The 12477-nt window shown below is 45.8% G+C and overlaps 1 pseudogene across 1 annotated transcript; it reads right to left on the bottom strand.

Annotated features, from left to right (window-relative positions):
* Window positions 1-2942: 2942 nt before the first annotated feature.
* Window positions 2943-9035, bottom strand: LOC144327555 (uncharacterized; annotated as a pseudogene). The gene is made up of 9 exons (XR_013392691.1): window positions 5325-9035; window positions 4903-4934; window positions 4649-4765; window positions 4441-4520; window positions 4193-4286; window positions 3999-4086; window positions 3807-3911; window positions 3624-3675; window positions 2943-3425 (listed from the first exon to the last, which is right to left on the bottom strand). The product of XR_013392691.1 is annotated as an uncharacterized LOC144327555 (transcript).
* Between the last annotated feature and the right edge of the window lie 3442 nt (window positions 9036-12477).

The raw sequence follows: 12477 nt of genomic DNA, 5'->3' as shown, positions 1-12477 counted from the left end.
ATATGGTTCTTCATAGTTTTAGATGTTGTAAGCCGTTGGGGGGATATACTGGATTTTAAACAGCAGCTAATAAACGTATAGAAAATTTAGAGGGGACAGGCACCAGAAAATAGGAACGGTTTGGACTCTGAATAGTTGGACACTGTATATAGCTTTAAAAGGGGGAAGAACATTCATGAACTTTCTGTTTTGACTCAGATAAATGCTGCAAAAACGGGGGGGGGAGATTTTTGGAACGGGAAGGACCCCAGCCTGTCAGACTCTTGGGTTTTCATGATCAGCGTTCGTTTTGAAAAAGTCAAAAATAAATGGGGAAGCTTTGGTGGTGCAACTGTGCAACCTGGCAAATAACAGAACTAACTGAGGAAATGCTGTTTTTTGGAACTGCAGTAAGTTTCACAAGTTTAAACAGGAACCGTTCTGTTAAGCCACCCACCCCCTGCTTATTGTCTGGTCGGATTAGGAAAAGAAAAGGGCTTTTGGTAGAGAAATGTATATAACCTCCCATAATCTTGCAGTCCAAGTCATCCTGAAACAGGTTAAGCTTAAAGTGGAGACAGCGGGTAGGAGATGAGGAGAGATTTTGTGGCCCTTGCACAGCCCCCATTCATTTTATCTTGAGCTGAAGCATTTCCTGGTGGCTGTGCCTGTGTATTCAATAGCTTTCCGAAGTGACATCTTTAGATTGTCTGCCTCAGGTGCCTTGAAGCCAAAGGGTTGCCCCACACTGCTATTTAAACATATTCTGTCCAGTCCTATCATGGTGGGATAACGTGACAACTTCCTTATCTGCTGTTCTTTCAGTCAACCTTTTGAACCTTCCATGAGATCTTCAGTCTTCTTATCTCCAGGTTAAACACACCTGCTTCCTTCAATGTAACTTCCCGTTCAAGACGATTTATCAGCTTCTGAGATCTCTGCAGCTCTCACTATCTGGGCAGATGCTTCTATGAAACAAATCTGATCCATCTGTTCCAGACATAGCAATGGCAAGTGGAGCAGTCCATCTTCTCTAAAAATCAATGAATTGGGCTGTATTGTGTTATACAACAAGGAGGAGCTTGAATTTTTGAGTGCTGGCATGCGGAAGACATTCCTTGCCCAGACAAAACTCTTTGCAGGCATAAGCAGCCTTAAAACCACTCTTCCATTTTTTATTTTTTTTTTATTTTTTAAAAAAGAGTGAGTGGATTTAGTTATGACACATCCAATGACATATTGACCTATTGCCCCCTCAGTCCATCTTAACTTTTACTTTACCAGCTGGTGCTACTTCCTTTTTAAAAAGAAACCACTCCATCCTTTAATTAGTGGTACAACACATTGAATATATCTATTAATTTTTTAAATTTAATTTTCGGTTCCTTCCCTTGCCAGACAAACCTACAAATATATTTTTGCCATTCTTTGAAGCATCTTGTTCTGCCTACTTTTGGAGCGGTTTGAAATAAAAATAGCATTTTAGGCAGAATATTCATTTTTATAACCAAAATTCTTCCAATTAGAGGGAGTTTCCTTCTTCCCCATAACTCAAGATTTCTTCTTATATCTTTACATGCCTTTACATAATTATCTTGAAATAAATTGGAGTTTTTCGCTGTTAACCATATTTCCAGATACTTCACCTTTTTCTCAGTTGTCAGCCTACTGGCCATCTGCCAATCTTCTTTTGCCTGTGCGTCCATATTTTTCACTAAAACCTTAGTTTTAGTTGCTTTAAGACCTGCAATGTCTCCTTCTTTCCTTCTTTCCTCCAGTAACCTAGGTACACTTGTCAATGGTTCTTCTACAGAAAACACCACATCACCCGCAAAGGCTTTTATCTTATAATTCCGTTGGCCCACCCATATCCCCTTTATGTCAGAATTATTTCTTATTCTCTGCACCAACACCTCTAGGGCTGATATAGATTGAAGCAGATATAGAAGGGGGCATCCTTGCCTTGTCCCCTTCTATATCTTACATTTTTCCTGCAATGGCATTATTTACAATCAGGCTTGCAGTTTGATCTGTATAAATTGCCTTAATTCCTTTGATGAAAATGACTCCTAATTCCATTTTCCCCCTAATAACTTAATCATAAATGACCAAAAACAATAAAAGAATTTTTTTAATGATATTTATTAAGTTTTCAAAGGGGAAAAAATTACATAAATAAAAAGAATAAAAGAACGACAAAAACAGAAATAAAAAAAAGAAAATACAAAATAAAGAAAAAAGGTAAAAAACATTTAAAAAGAAAACACATCAATCTTTCCATATCATATATTCATAACCTTGCTTCCCTGACCTCCTCACACCTCCCTTTTTTGTATTCCAATTCAGTTAGTTAATTCAGCAATTTCTTTCCCTCTTTATTTTTATCTTAATCCTTTAACTTAATATAATATAACTTTGAGTTCTCACCTGTTAATAATCCATTTTTCATACACCTTTATAACATTGTTGCTTAAACCACTTAACTTCATTCTGGCATCATTCTAACATTCATTAATTTTGCAATATTTCTGTAAATAGTCTGTAAATAGTCTTCCAATCTTCTTCCACCGACTCTTCTCCCTGGTCTCGGATTCTGCCAGTCATTTCCGCCAATTCCATGTAGTCCATCACCTTCATCTGCCATTCTTCCAGGGTGGGTAGATCTTGCGTCTTCCAATACTTTGCAATAAGTTACTTTGCAAAAAGTCCAAAACAAAAAGAAATCCAATAGGGACTCATCTAAGGTTCGGCACTTTGGCAGGAAGAACCAGCTGCACCAATATAAGATGAGGGATGCCTGATTTGCTAGTAGTACATGGGGAAAGGATCTAGGGGTCTTAGTGGACCACAAGCTTAACATGAGTCAACCCAAGAGTGATGCAGCAGGAAAAAATGCTCATGCTATTTTAGGCTGCAACAACAGAAAAGTGTCCAGATCAATGGAAGACAATAACACAATGAAATTCAAAACAGTAACAATTTATTGCACATTTATTCAAAATCCATTAAAAACTATTTAATGTAATGCAAGAAAATGGATCAGCTTGATCCAGTGACACCAGAGAGAGCCATTTTCACTTGGAAGATGCAGCGAGCTTTTTTTCTCCTGCTCTGGACGGTAGGACTCGAACCAATGGCTTCAGGATACAACAAAGGAGATTCCGACTGAACATTGTTCAACAGAGGAATGGACTCCCCTGGAAGGTGATGGACTCTCCTTCCTTGCAGGTTTTAAAGCAGAGATTAGATGACCGTCTGTCATGGATTCTTTCTTTCTTTCTTGTTCTGCCCAATCTCAGTCCATATTTCATGGCTGGTTAAATCATCTGCCCCCCTCCTGATTCTCAGCGCCTCTTCTTCTGCCAGTCTTTGGCCAATTGAGACGTCCAAATAGAGCAGCAATTCCTTCAGGGAGGAAAATTATATATCCTCAATGATGATGTCATCTGGATGGAAAAGAATGAAAAAGATAGAAAATCAGTTCAGTCCTCTCCGCTTCTTGTAGGTGGAGTCAGTCTGGGTGCTGCCCTCCCAGGCCAGGCAGGGAGCAGGTCCTGCAGGACTCCCAGCAAGAAGACCTGGGAGGTGCGTCTTGGGCAAACAAGGGACAAGGGAGTTGACTGTCCCCAAGGTGTGGGGCTTACCTTCTTTCAGATTATTCCTGAAGCACGCCAGCTCCGGCCGAATTACTGTGTTCTGCAGAGGAAAGACAAATCTGAGTCAGATGACACTATGAACCCAACCCTGGATGGGTGTAAGAGAAGCAGCCCCACCCAGGATGGATGGAAGCAACCAAAGAACTGAATACAGGAAGGCAAAATACTTACTCTTAGGTTCGGGAATCTTCGTGAAAGGGCCAGCAGCAGGGATATACTGCTGGCCCCTAATTTCCTTTGGTCTTCACTCCCCAAAAGGGCGTAATATCGGAGGTCCTGCAGGATGAAAGAAATGGGACAGTTAGTTGGGTAAGGGATGGGGGGCAACCCTAAAACCACCCCTGATGCTATCAGGATACCTACGGTAAGCAACTGGAGAAGGGTGCTAGTATTGGGGGCTTCTAGGAGGAGACCCCCCCCCCAGCAGGCTCTGGAATGGCCTCTTCAGTTCCTGTGGGAAAAGAGACGAGAGAGGTTGAGTGCTGCTGGGTTAAATTTTGTAAGAGTGTGGGAAGAAGAAAGAGCTGTGCAAAGAGAAGTTAAAGCAGAGGACATACCTCTTTGTCCTCCTCTGTGCTCCCCAGAACTGCTTCTGTTGTTCTATGGAGGATCGCACTGACCATAGAGGGACTGAAGTGGGGTCTCATAAAACTGGAGAGAGAAAGGGAAGGGGTTAGACGCTGCCTCCTCCAAGTCTCCTTTGCACCCTTCTCCCTCCTGCCTGCTCTTGCCCACCTGAAGTTCTCCTGAAGTTCTGCCCCCACCCACCCCCTGCAGCCCCGCCCACCCCAAAGACCCCACTCACCTCAACTGCAGGAGGGTCTCGAAGGGCAGGGCCAGGCTCAGGGGGCGATCCCTGAAGTACTCCAAGTGGCCGAGGATGTCCTGGAAGAGAGCAGAGGAGGAAAGTCAACTCCTTCCTGGAGTCTCCAGAGGACGGCTCCAACCCCAAACGCCAGCCCCTCTCTGCCCCTCCCTCCCCATAGGGGTCCCTCACACCACCCATCACTCACCAGAATGGCTTTGGCAGTCTCCTCCTTGGAGTACTTCAGGGTTCGGATCCCCCTGAGCCGAGCTGCCTGGCAGTCCTGGATGATGCCCAGAAGCTGGAGCTGATCTTTGTCAAGCAGCTGAAAGGCAAAAGTCAGGCTGTCAGTTCCTTGGGGGGGGGGGAGGTCTCCTCCGCATTTGAGAGTGCAGAGTGGAGTGCAAGAGGGGGGCAGGTCTGAGGAATCCCCTCCCTGCTCTCGTTTTATCCAATACTCACCGCAACGGAAGGGATGTGGATTCCCAGCACATCTGCAAAGTGAAGGACATGGGGACAGGTGAGTTCCTCCCTGAGCCCTTTGCAAGGCTTTTCCAAGGGTTTTCTCCTGGATTCCAAGTCCTACTACAGGAGAGGGACACCCCAGGCCTTGGGGGCCAATCCTGACCTCCTGCCCCCAGAACATGGCTCCCCAGGGAAGGTGCCCCTCCCACTGACAACTGCCCCCCTGCCTTGCCCCACAGCCCAGCCCCCTGCTTTCTCCATCAGACCCCACCGCTGGGGGTGGGGCGGTTGGGTTTCCAGATGCTGTCTCAGATAGGTGGGTTGGATCCAGCCATCTGGCTCTGTGCATCTTTTTACTAGATGCCCCCCTAGCCCATTCCTGCCCTCCTCCGTCCCCCAAAGGAGGGCCACTTGGTCACCTGACACCATGGGCTGCTCCAGGACTTCTAGGGGTGCCACCTTGTTGCAGGTGATCAGGCGCCTTAAGTGCCTGAACCTAGAAGAGACGAGCAGAGAGAGCGACTCAGAAGCTGGCAGCCCCAATTCATGTGTGTGGGAGAAGAGGGGCGTCTGGCCCAATTCCTGCCATCTCTCTGCAGTTCTGTGACCTGAAAGGGCATCGCCAGAGCTGGAAAGAGGCAGCCCAGAGCACGAATGGCTGGCAGAGAGAGAAAGGAGGCCCCAAGTGCTATGGGTTCAAGAGCTCCAGCCCAAAGGAAAGACAAGCATTGCCAGCTGTTAAAGGGCTACTCTGCCTCGTCTTCTTAGGACAGCCCTGCCCTTCCTTGGTGAGGGAGGAGACCCCTAGGAGGGTCCTCCAAGCATCAAGGTGTCCCTGAAGAGGAGCAGAACATGAGGACGGGGGTAGAGTCTTTCTTGGAGCCAGAAAGACCCCCCAGGAAGGGGGAGAAGGCCAATGTTGTAGGGCAGCTGGATGCACAATGGAGCCAGACAGAGGTGTAGTGGTTGGAGGGCTGGACTGGGAGGACCTGGGAGAGCAGGGTTCAAATCTCCACTCAGCCATGAAGCTCCCTGGTGGACCAGGGAGCTAAAGCTGTGGAGGGGACCCCACAGGAGACCAAGAGAAAGCAAAGGAATGGTACTTACAGTCTGCACATCTTCTTGATGAAAAATTCCCCCCCATCTAAGCTAACTACCTAGCTAAAATTCCCACCCAAGCCTGATCCCAAACTCTGATCCCACCCCCAAACCCAGCCCTAACCCTAACCCTAACCCCCACCCTAACCCTACACTTACCCCTAACTATTCCTCTATAAACAAAAGACATATATTCAAAAATGCGCACAAATATGCACAAATGCGCACAAATATGCACAAATGCGCACAAATGTGCACAAAAAAATAAAAAGTAAAAAAGGTAAAATAAAAAATAAAATAAAAGAAAAAGAAAAAAGAAAATGAATCAAATAAAAGTAATAAATAAAAGAAAAAGAAAAATATCAAGCAAACCTCTCCTCTTCTACAACCACCACCACCACTACCTCTCTCTCCTGACCTCTCCTCACTAACCCACAATGGCCGCCTGCAAGTCAGAGGCTTTTAAGGGAAGAGCAAGAGATGTCACAAAGGAGGGCAGGTCACCATGGCAACCCCTCCACCTGGACCAGGCCCCTCCTGAGAGGTGATGCTTCTCTGTCAAAACTAGGAGGCACCTTCTGTTCCACCTGCTGCTGGGCTGCATCTTCTCTCGGCAGATTCACGTCGGCATTTCACATCCTTCTTCCTGCAGCCCCATTTCCAAAGGGAGACCACCCCCACATCCTTCAAGGCAGGCTAGGGGTCTCCATAGCGCAGCATTGGACCATCTGCTTTACATGCAGGTCTTCTGTCCTGGGTAGCATCTCCGGGGGCGGGGGGGCTGGTAATGTCCCCCCCATCCGAAACCCTGGAGAGCTACTGCCAGTCAGTGCAGGCTAGTTGAAGAAGGATATTGAGCCGCTGGAAGGTGAGCAGAGGAGGGCGACCAGGATGATGAAGGGTCTGGAAACCAAGCCTGATGAGGAATGGTTGAGGCAGTTGGAAACCAAGCCTGATGAGGAACGGTTGAGGCAGCTGGGTATGTTTAGCCTGGAGAAGAGGAGACTGAGAGGAGAGAGGAGAGCCACCTTCCAATATCTGAGGGCTGCAAGAGGGAGCAAGCTTGTTTTCTGCTGCTCCAGAGGGGAGGGCAGGAGAGGAGATTCGGACCAAACATTAGGAAGAACTTTCTGGTGGTAAGACTATCTGGGACGGTGGTGGACTCTCCTTCCTTGGAGGCTTTCAAGCAGAGGTTGGATGCCAATCTGTGAGGGATTCAGCTGCAATTTGGGGAGCGCATAGCACCGGCCTACTTTACAGGGTTGTTGTAACCGGGGCATAGCCAGGGCAGGCGGGTGCGCAGGGTGGCATGTGGGGAAGCCGGGAGCAGGGTTTGCTGGCCAGGCTCCTGAGGAGGTTTCCTGCCAGCTGCGCTCTGCATGCAAAATGAAGGCGCACAAATCTCAAGGGCGCCTCAGTATTTGTGTGTGTGGCTGTTCAGCGTTAGTCCCCAACAAAGCTGAGGCAGAGGTGCCCAATTCTAGAGTAAATTTATGCTAAGTAATTTTTACCAAACGCAATGCATGAAAAAAGAAACACATGTGGGTCTCCCAGTGTTTGGGAGATTGGTCTCAACTAGGGGCAGGGCCTTTTCAATACTGGCCCCGACTTGCTGGAACGCTCTGTCACAAGAGACTAGGGCCCTGCGGGACTTGACATCTTTCCGCAGGGCCTGCAAGACAGAGCTGTTCCGCCTGGCCTTTGGTTTGGACTCAGTCTGACCCTTATATTTCCCTCCCCTTATGGTTTTGACTTTTAAAATGAGGCTGCATTTTAAATTATATTTTAACCTGTATTTTAAACTGGGTTTTTTATTATTATTGTAATTTTACTGGTGTTAGCCGCCCTGAGCCCGGCTCTGGCTGGGGAGGGCGGGGTATAAATAAAAATTCATTACTATTATTATTGTTGTTGTTTGTTTGTTTTTTAAGAAAATCACCATGAAGTAATCACCATGAAGTTGTTACAATAAGTGCCACACTTTTAACATGGGGGGGGGGGGAGGTGTGGGTACTGCATACCCTTGAATACCCCGGGGGGGGGGGGCGAACACTACACATGGTGGCCATTTCTGACTTTTCAAAGCTCGAAAATCCTTGCCTTTAAAGAGGAAAAGATCTGGGACAACACTGGGATGGGGAGGGCGTAATGTGGACATCCTTCTATTAGTGAGACAGGCAGGTGCAAAGCCACACATTGCTCAGGTGTGGACAAGCCCCAGGATGCCAGACTATGTGGCCTGATCCAGCAGGGATCATCTTATGTTATCATGTTACTGTTAGGATCGTCTTACTCTTGTGTAGGACCCTGGTAGAGACACATGCCCGACTGGTATGTTCTCTCCTTCCTGGTCGGTCCTGTCTTCGTCTCTTCCCACTCTGTGGAATGAAAACATACACTGTCATGTGATAGACAACAATCCCATGACTGCAAACACGGAGAAAGAATCCTAACAGTCACAATCTCATCCGTATGGTAAGGTGATATGTGCTGCTGCTGCAGTTTTGAAGAGTTAAAAGGTGCGTTTCCACATTTTGCCATGTCCTGGTGTATTATAGGTTGCTTCCAGACAGGTGTTTATTGTGGGATTGGCACTGCTCTCGCATACACCCCCATGACATCAGCATCAAAATGCTAGGCTGTGATTCATTCCTTTTATGTTCACTCACAGTTTTCTCAGAAAATCAGGTAAGTTAAAAACAAAAACAACCTGCTGCCACTGTCCCATTTGCAATTTCTGAATGGCCAGTTTGCAGCATTAAGCCCTCAATTGGAAGCACCCCTAGACATTTCAGTTGCCGCACAAGTGGGGTGGGGATAGGGCAGGATGCAACAATAGTGTGCATTTCAAATGTTTGTACATAGCGCTAGCAAAGGTGCAAGATCCTGCTGGTGGGTAAATGTGTGTTGGAAGGTATATGCTTGAGGGTTTCCTATAGGCTTCTAGCTGGCCACTGTGAGAACAGGATTCTGTTCCAGGTGGGATTCAGCAGGGCTCTTCACAGCATCGTAGTCCATTCTCTGGATGGGGAACGTTGTAGATTTCTTATATATATATATATATATATATATATATATATATATATATATATAATTTTTATTGAGATTTAAGATCACCCACCAACACCCACCAACACCAGTAAAACATCAAATCTTATTACATATATCCTACTTTATGCTCCGTAGAGCTGTTGACTTCCGTCCTTCCCTTCCATCGGCTTTCCTATTCTATTCTATAGTTCACAGTTTCTTTGATTAGATATTACAACATGACATAAGATTTACTTCAATCCTGCCAAAGTTTTCAAATTTGTACAGTTCTCACTTATATAGATCAAAAGTTTACACCATTCTTTTTGGTACTTTGTCTCCTCCTGAGTAGATTTCTGTTAAAACACAGCAAATGGAAGGAAAAAGGCAGGTGAGGCAGGCAAAGTCTAGCATCAAAAGGGATGGCTTTCTTTCTTTCTTTCTTTCTTTCTTTCTTTCTTTCTTTCTTTCTTTCTTTCTTTCTTTCTTTCTTTCTTTCTTTCTTTCTTAATAGCTGAGCCTTGGGCCACAACACAAAGTGCTTTTGAAAGCTCCCCCCACCTCAGAAGCAATTTGTCAGGGGAAGTTCAAGGAAAAGAAGCCTAAAGTCCCTTCCTCTGGCCACATGTAACCTAGGCAGACAGACAAACAGATATGTACAATATTTATAATGTATAATGTTGCAGTATATAATATATCTACATTTTATAGCGTTGTGACCTCAAACGGGAGGGAGCTAAGTTTGCTGTCTAGCATTAGATTAGAGTGCCCTCTGCTGGTAATAGACGGCAGTGCCAGAAATTCGAAAAAACAGATTTGCCACCTTGATGTGGTAGAAGCAGCAAATCGGACGTCCCTAATGTGAATCTTTGACATAGGAGGTGTGCAGTCAGGATGTCTCATTGGCTTAATCAGAAGCTGGGATGGAGATGGAAGAAAGGGAACCAGATGAGGGAAAGTAATCCCATTTTCCGATTAAAATTCCTCCCCACACCTCACATGGGGAAACCTAGAGTTATGGCAGGGGTAGGCAACTCCAGATGTTGTTGGAATACAGCTGCCATCTCCGACGCCCAGACATTAGGAGCAATGGTCCAGGATAGGATTTTTTTTTAAAAAAAAAAAATATATTCTTGATCATAATACCAGGCATAATCTAGCCAAAGCTAACTATCTCTAGCAGGAGGGTTGAGTATTTTAATTACGAGCAAATAATAATATCTTTCTTCCGTACACCATAATGATGTACAGCCAGTGTGGTGTAGTGGTTAAGAGCGGTAGACTCCTAATCTGGGGAACCGGGTTCGCGTCTCCGCTCCTCCACATGCAGCTGCTGGGTGACCTTGGGCCAGTCACACTTCTTTGAAGTCTCTCAGCCCCACTCACCTCACAGAGTGTTTGTTGTGGGGGAGGAAGGGAAAGGAGAATGTTAGCCGCTTTGAGACTCCTTAAAGGGAGTGAAAGGCGGGATATCAAATCCAAACTCTTCTTCTTCTTCTTCTACCTGTGGCTGTCTAGGTCAGCCTTCCCCAAGCATGTTTTGGTACTACAATTCACACCAGCCCCAGTCTGAATGGCCCAAATTTAGGGTTAGTGGGAGTTATGCTCCAGCAAAAGCTTGAGGGCCACAGATTTCCCACCCCTGGTGTGTAAAGAAGGCAGGCAGCTTCTTTGGAACATCATCTCACCTGTTTTCGCCACCCTCTTCTCCACGGTTGCCTTTGTGTTCTGATTTCAAGCTAGCGTTTTAAATTTAAATTGACTATAGCAGCAGCAACATAAACGAGGGGAAACATTCTACAGCTAGGTCACACATTTGAGATCTACCTTGCTGAACAATACAAAATTGGCCAGCACTTTCCAGATGTACCTTTTCAAAATTGCTACTTTCAGGATTCCTTTATGGAAACATACAAATGGCATCATATAATACTCTCCGAAAGCAAAGCAAAGGGAACAGGCTGACCTGCTAAGCCGATTCCATACCGTGTGCACAACAGCAAGTGTGCATTTCAGGAAATCCTGCCGTGTTGTAAGAAGTATTTGAGGACTAATACCATGAGGAATGGGACACTTAGGCATGCACTTTTCACTCGCCAACTAAAATGAATGGGATTTAGGAACGAATTGCTTTGGCAGAACCATAGCCCTGGCTGCAAAACAATTGAGAGCTTCAGGAACTTTAAAGCAGGCTTGTCAAAGTATTAAAGAATTTGCAGCTGTGTAATCATCTGTGCTTTGGCCAATTAATGTCTTGACTGAATCAAAATAATTTGCGTACTTTTTATTAACTGACGCCAATTCCATTTTGGCAGTTTGCTGCCTTTTTATCAGTATTGCTTAAATGGCAGTAATTGGGTTGTAATCTGCCGGTGGCTTTTCTGTGGTATTCTGTCTTGTATGGATTCTTATCCTTCAATATAAGTATTATCAAAACACTTAGCATAGCTGCCAGTTTGAGATTATGTGTTGAATTATGAAGCTTTTGAATTATGGTGCTGGAGGAGACTCTTAATGGACTGCAAGAAGATCAAACCTATCCATTCTGAAGGAAATCAGCCCTGAGTGCTCACTGGAAGGACAGATCGTGAAGCTGAGGCTCCAATACTTTGGCCACCTCAGGAGAAGAGAAGACACCCTGGAAAAGTCCCTGATGTTGGGAAAGATGGAGGGCACAAGGAGAAGGGGACGACAGAGGACGAGATGGTTGGATAGTGTTTTCGAGGTTACCAGCATGAGTTTGACCAAACTGCGGGAGGTAGTGGAGGACAGAGGTGCCTGGCGTGCTCTGGTCCATGGGGTCACGAAGAGTCGGACATGACTAAATGACTAAACAACAGCAACAAATTGTGTGGAAAGAATCAGAGTCAGCCAGGGACAAATTATCAGGAAAACCACATGAGAGGGGAAGAGAAAGCAGCCCTTTCCCTTCTAGTTGAGATTACAGTCTCCACATCTGCATTTGGTAAAACACTGTGGGAACAAACTACACTGAAACTAAATAGACTTAATGAGTGTCATTACTCCCAGGAGAATGCATGGGATTGAGCAGCAACCCTATTCCTCCCCCCAGTGCTTTTAGGGGGTACTCAAGGGTATCCAGTACCTGCACCTCTTTTTGTTGTTGTTACAGTACATGCCACACTTTTTAACAACTTCATGGTGAATAAAGGTGAAGGGACTCCTGACCATTAGGTCCAGTCGCGGGCTCTGAGGTTGCGGCGCTCATCTCGCTATATTGGCCGAGGGAGCCGGCGTACAGCTTCCAGGTCATGTGGCCAGCATGACTAAGCCACTTCTGGTGAACCAGAACAGCACACGGAAATGCCGGTTACCTTCCTGCCGGAGCGGTACCTATTTATCTACTTGAACTTTGACATGCTTTCGAACTGCTAGGTTGGCAGGAGCTGGGACCGAGCGACGGGAACTCATCCTGTCGCAGGG

This window comes from Podarcis muralis, chromosome 4 (assembly GCF_964188315.1).
Source record: "Podarcis muralis chromosome 4, rPodMur119.hap1.1, whole genome shotgun sequence".
Classification (NCBI taxonomy): Eukaryota; Metazoa; Chordata; class Lepidosauria; order Squamata; family Lacertidae; genus Podarcis; species Podarcis muralis.
Note: the sequence above shows the minus strand (reverse complement) of the source record. Positions and strands in the feature narration are given on the sequence as shown.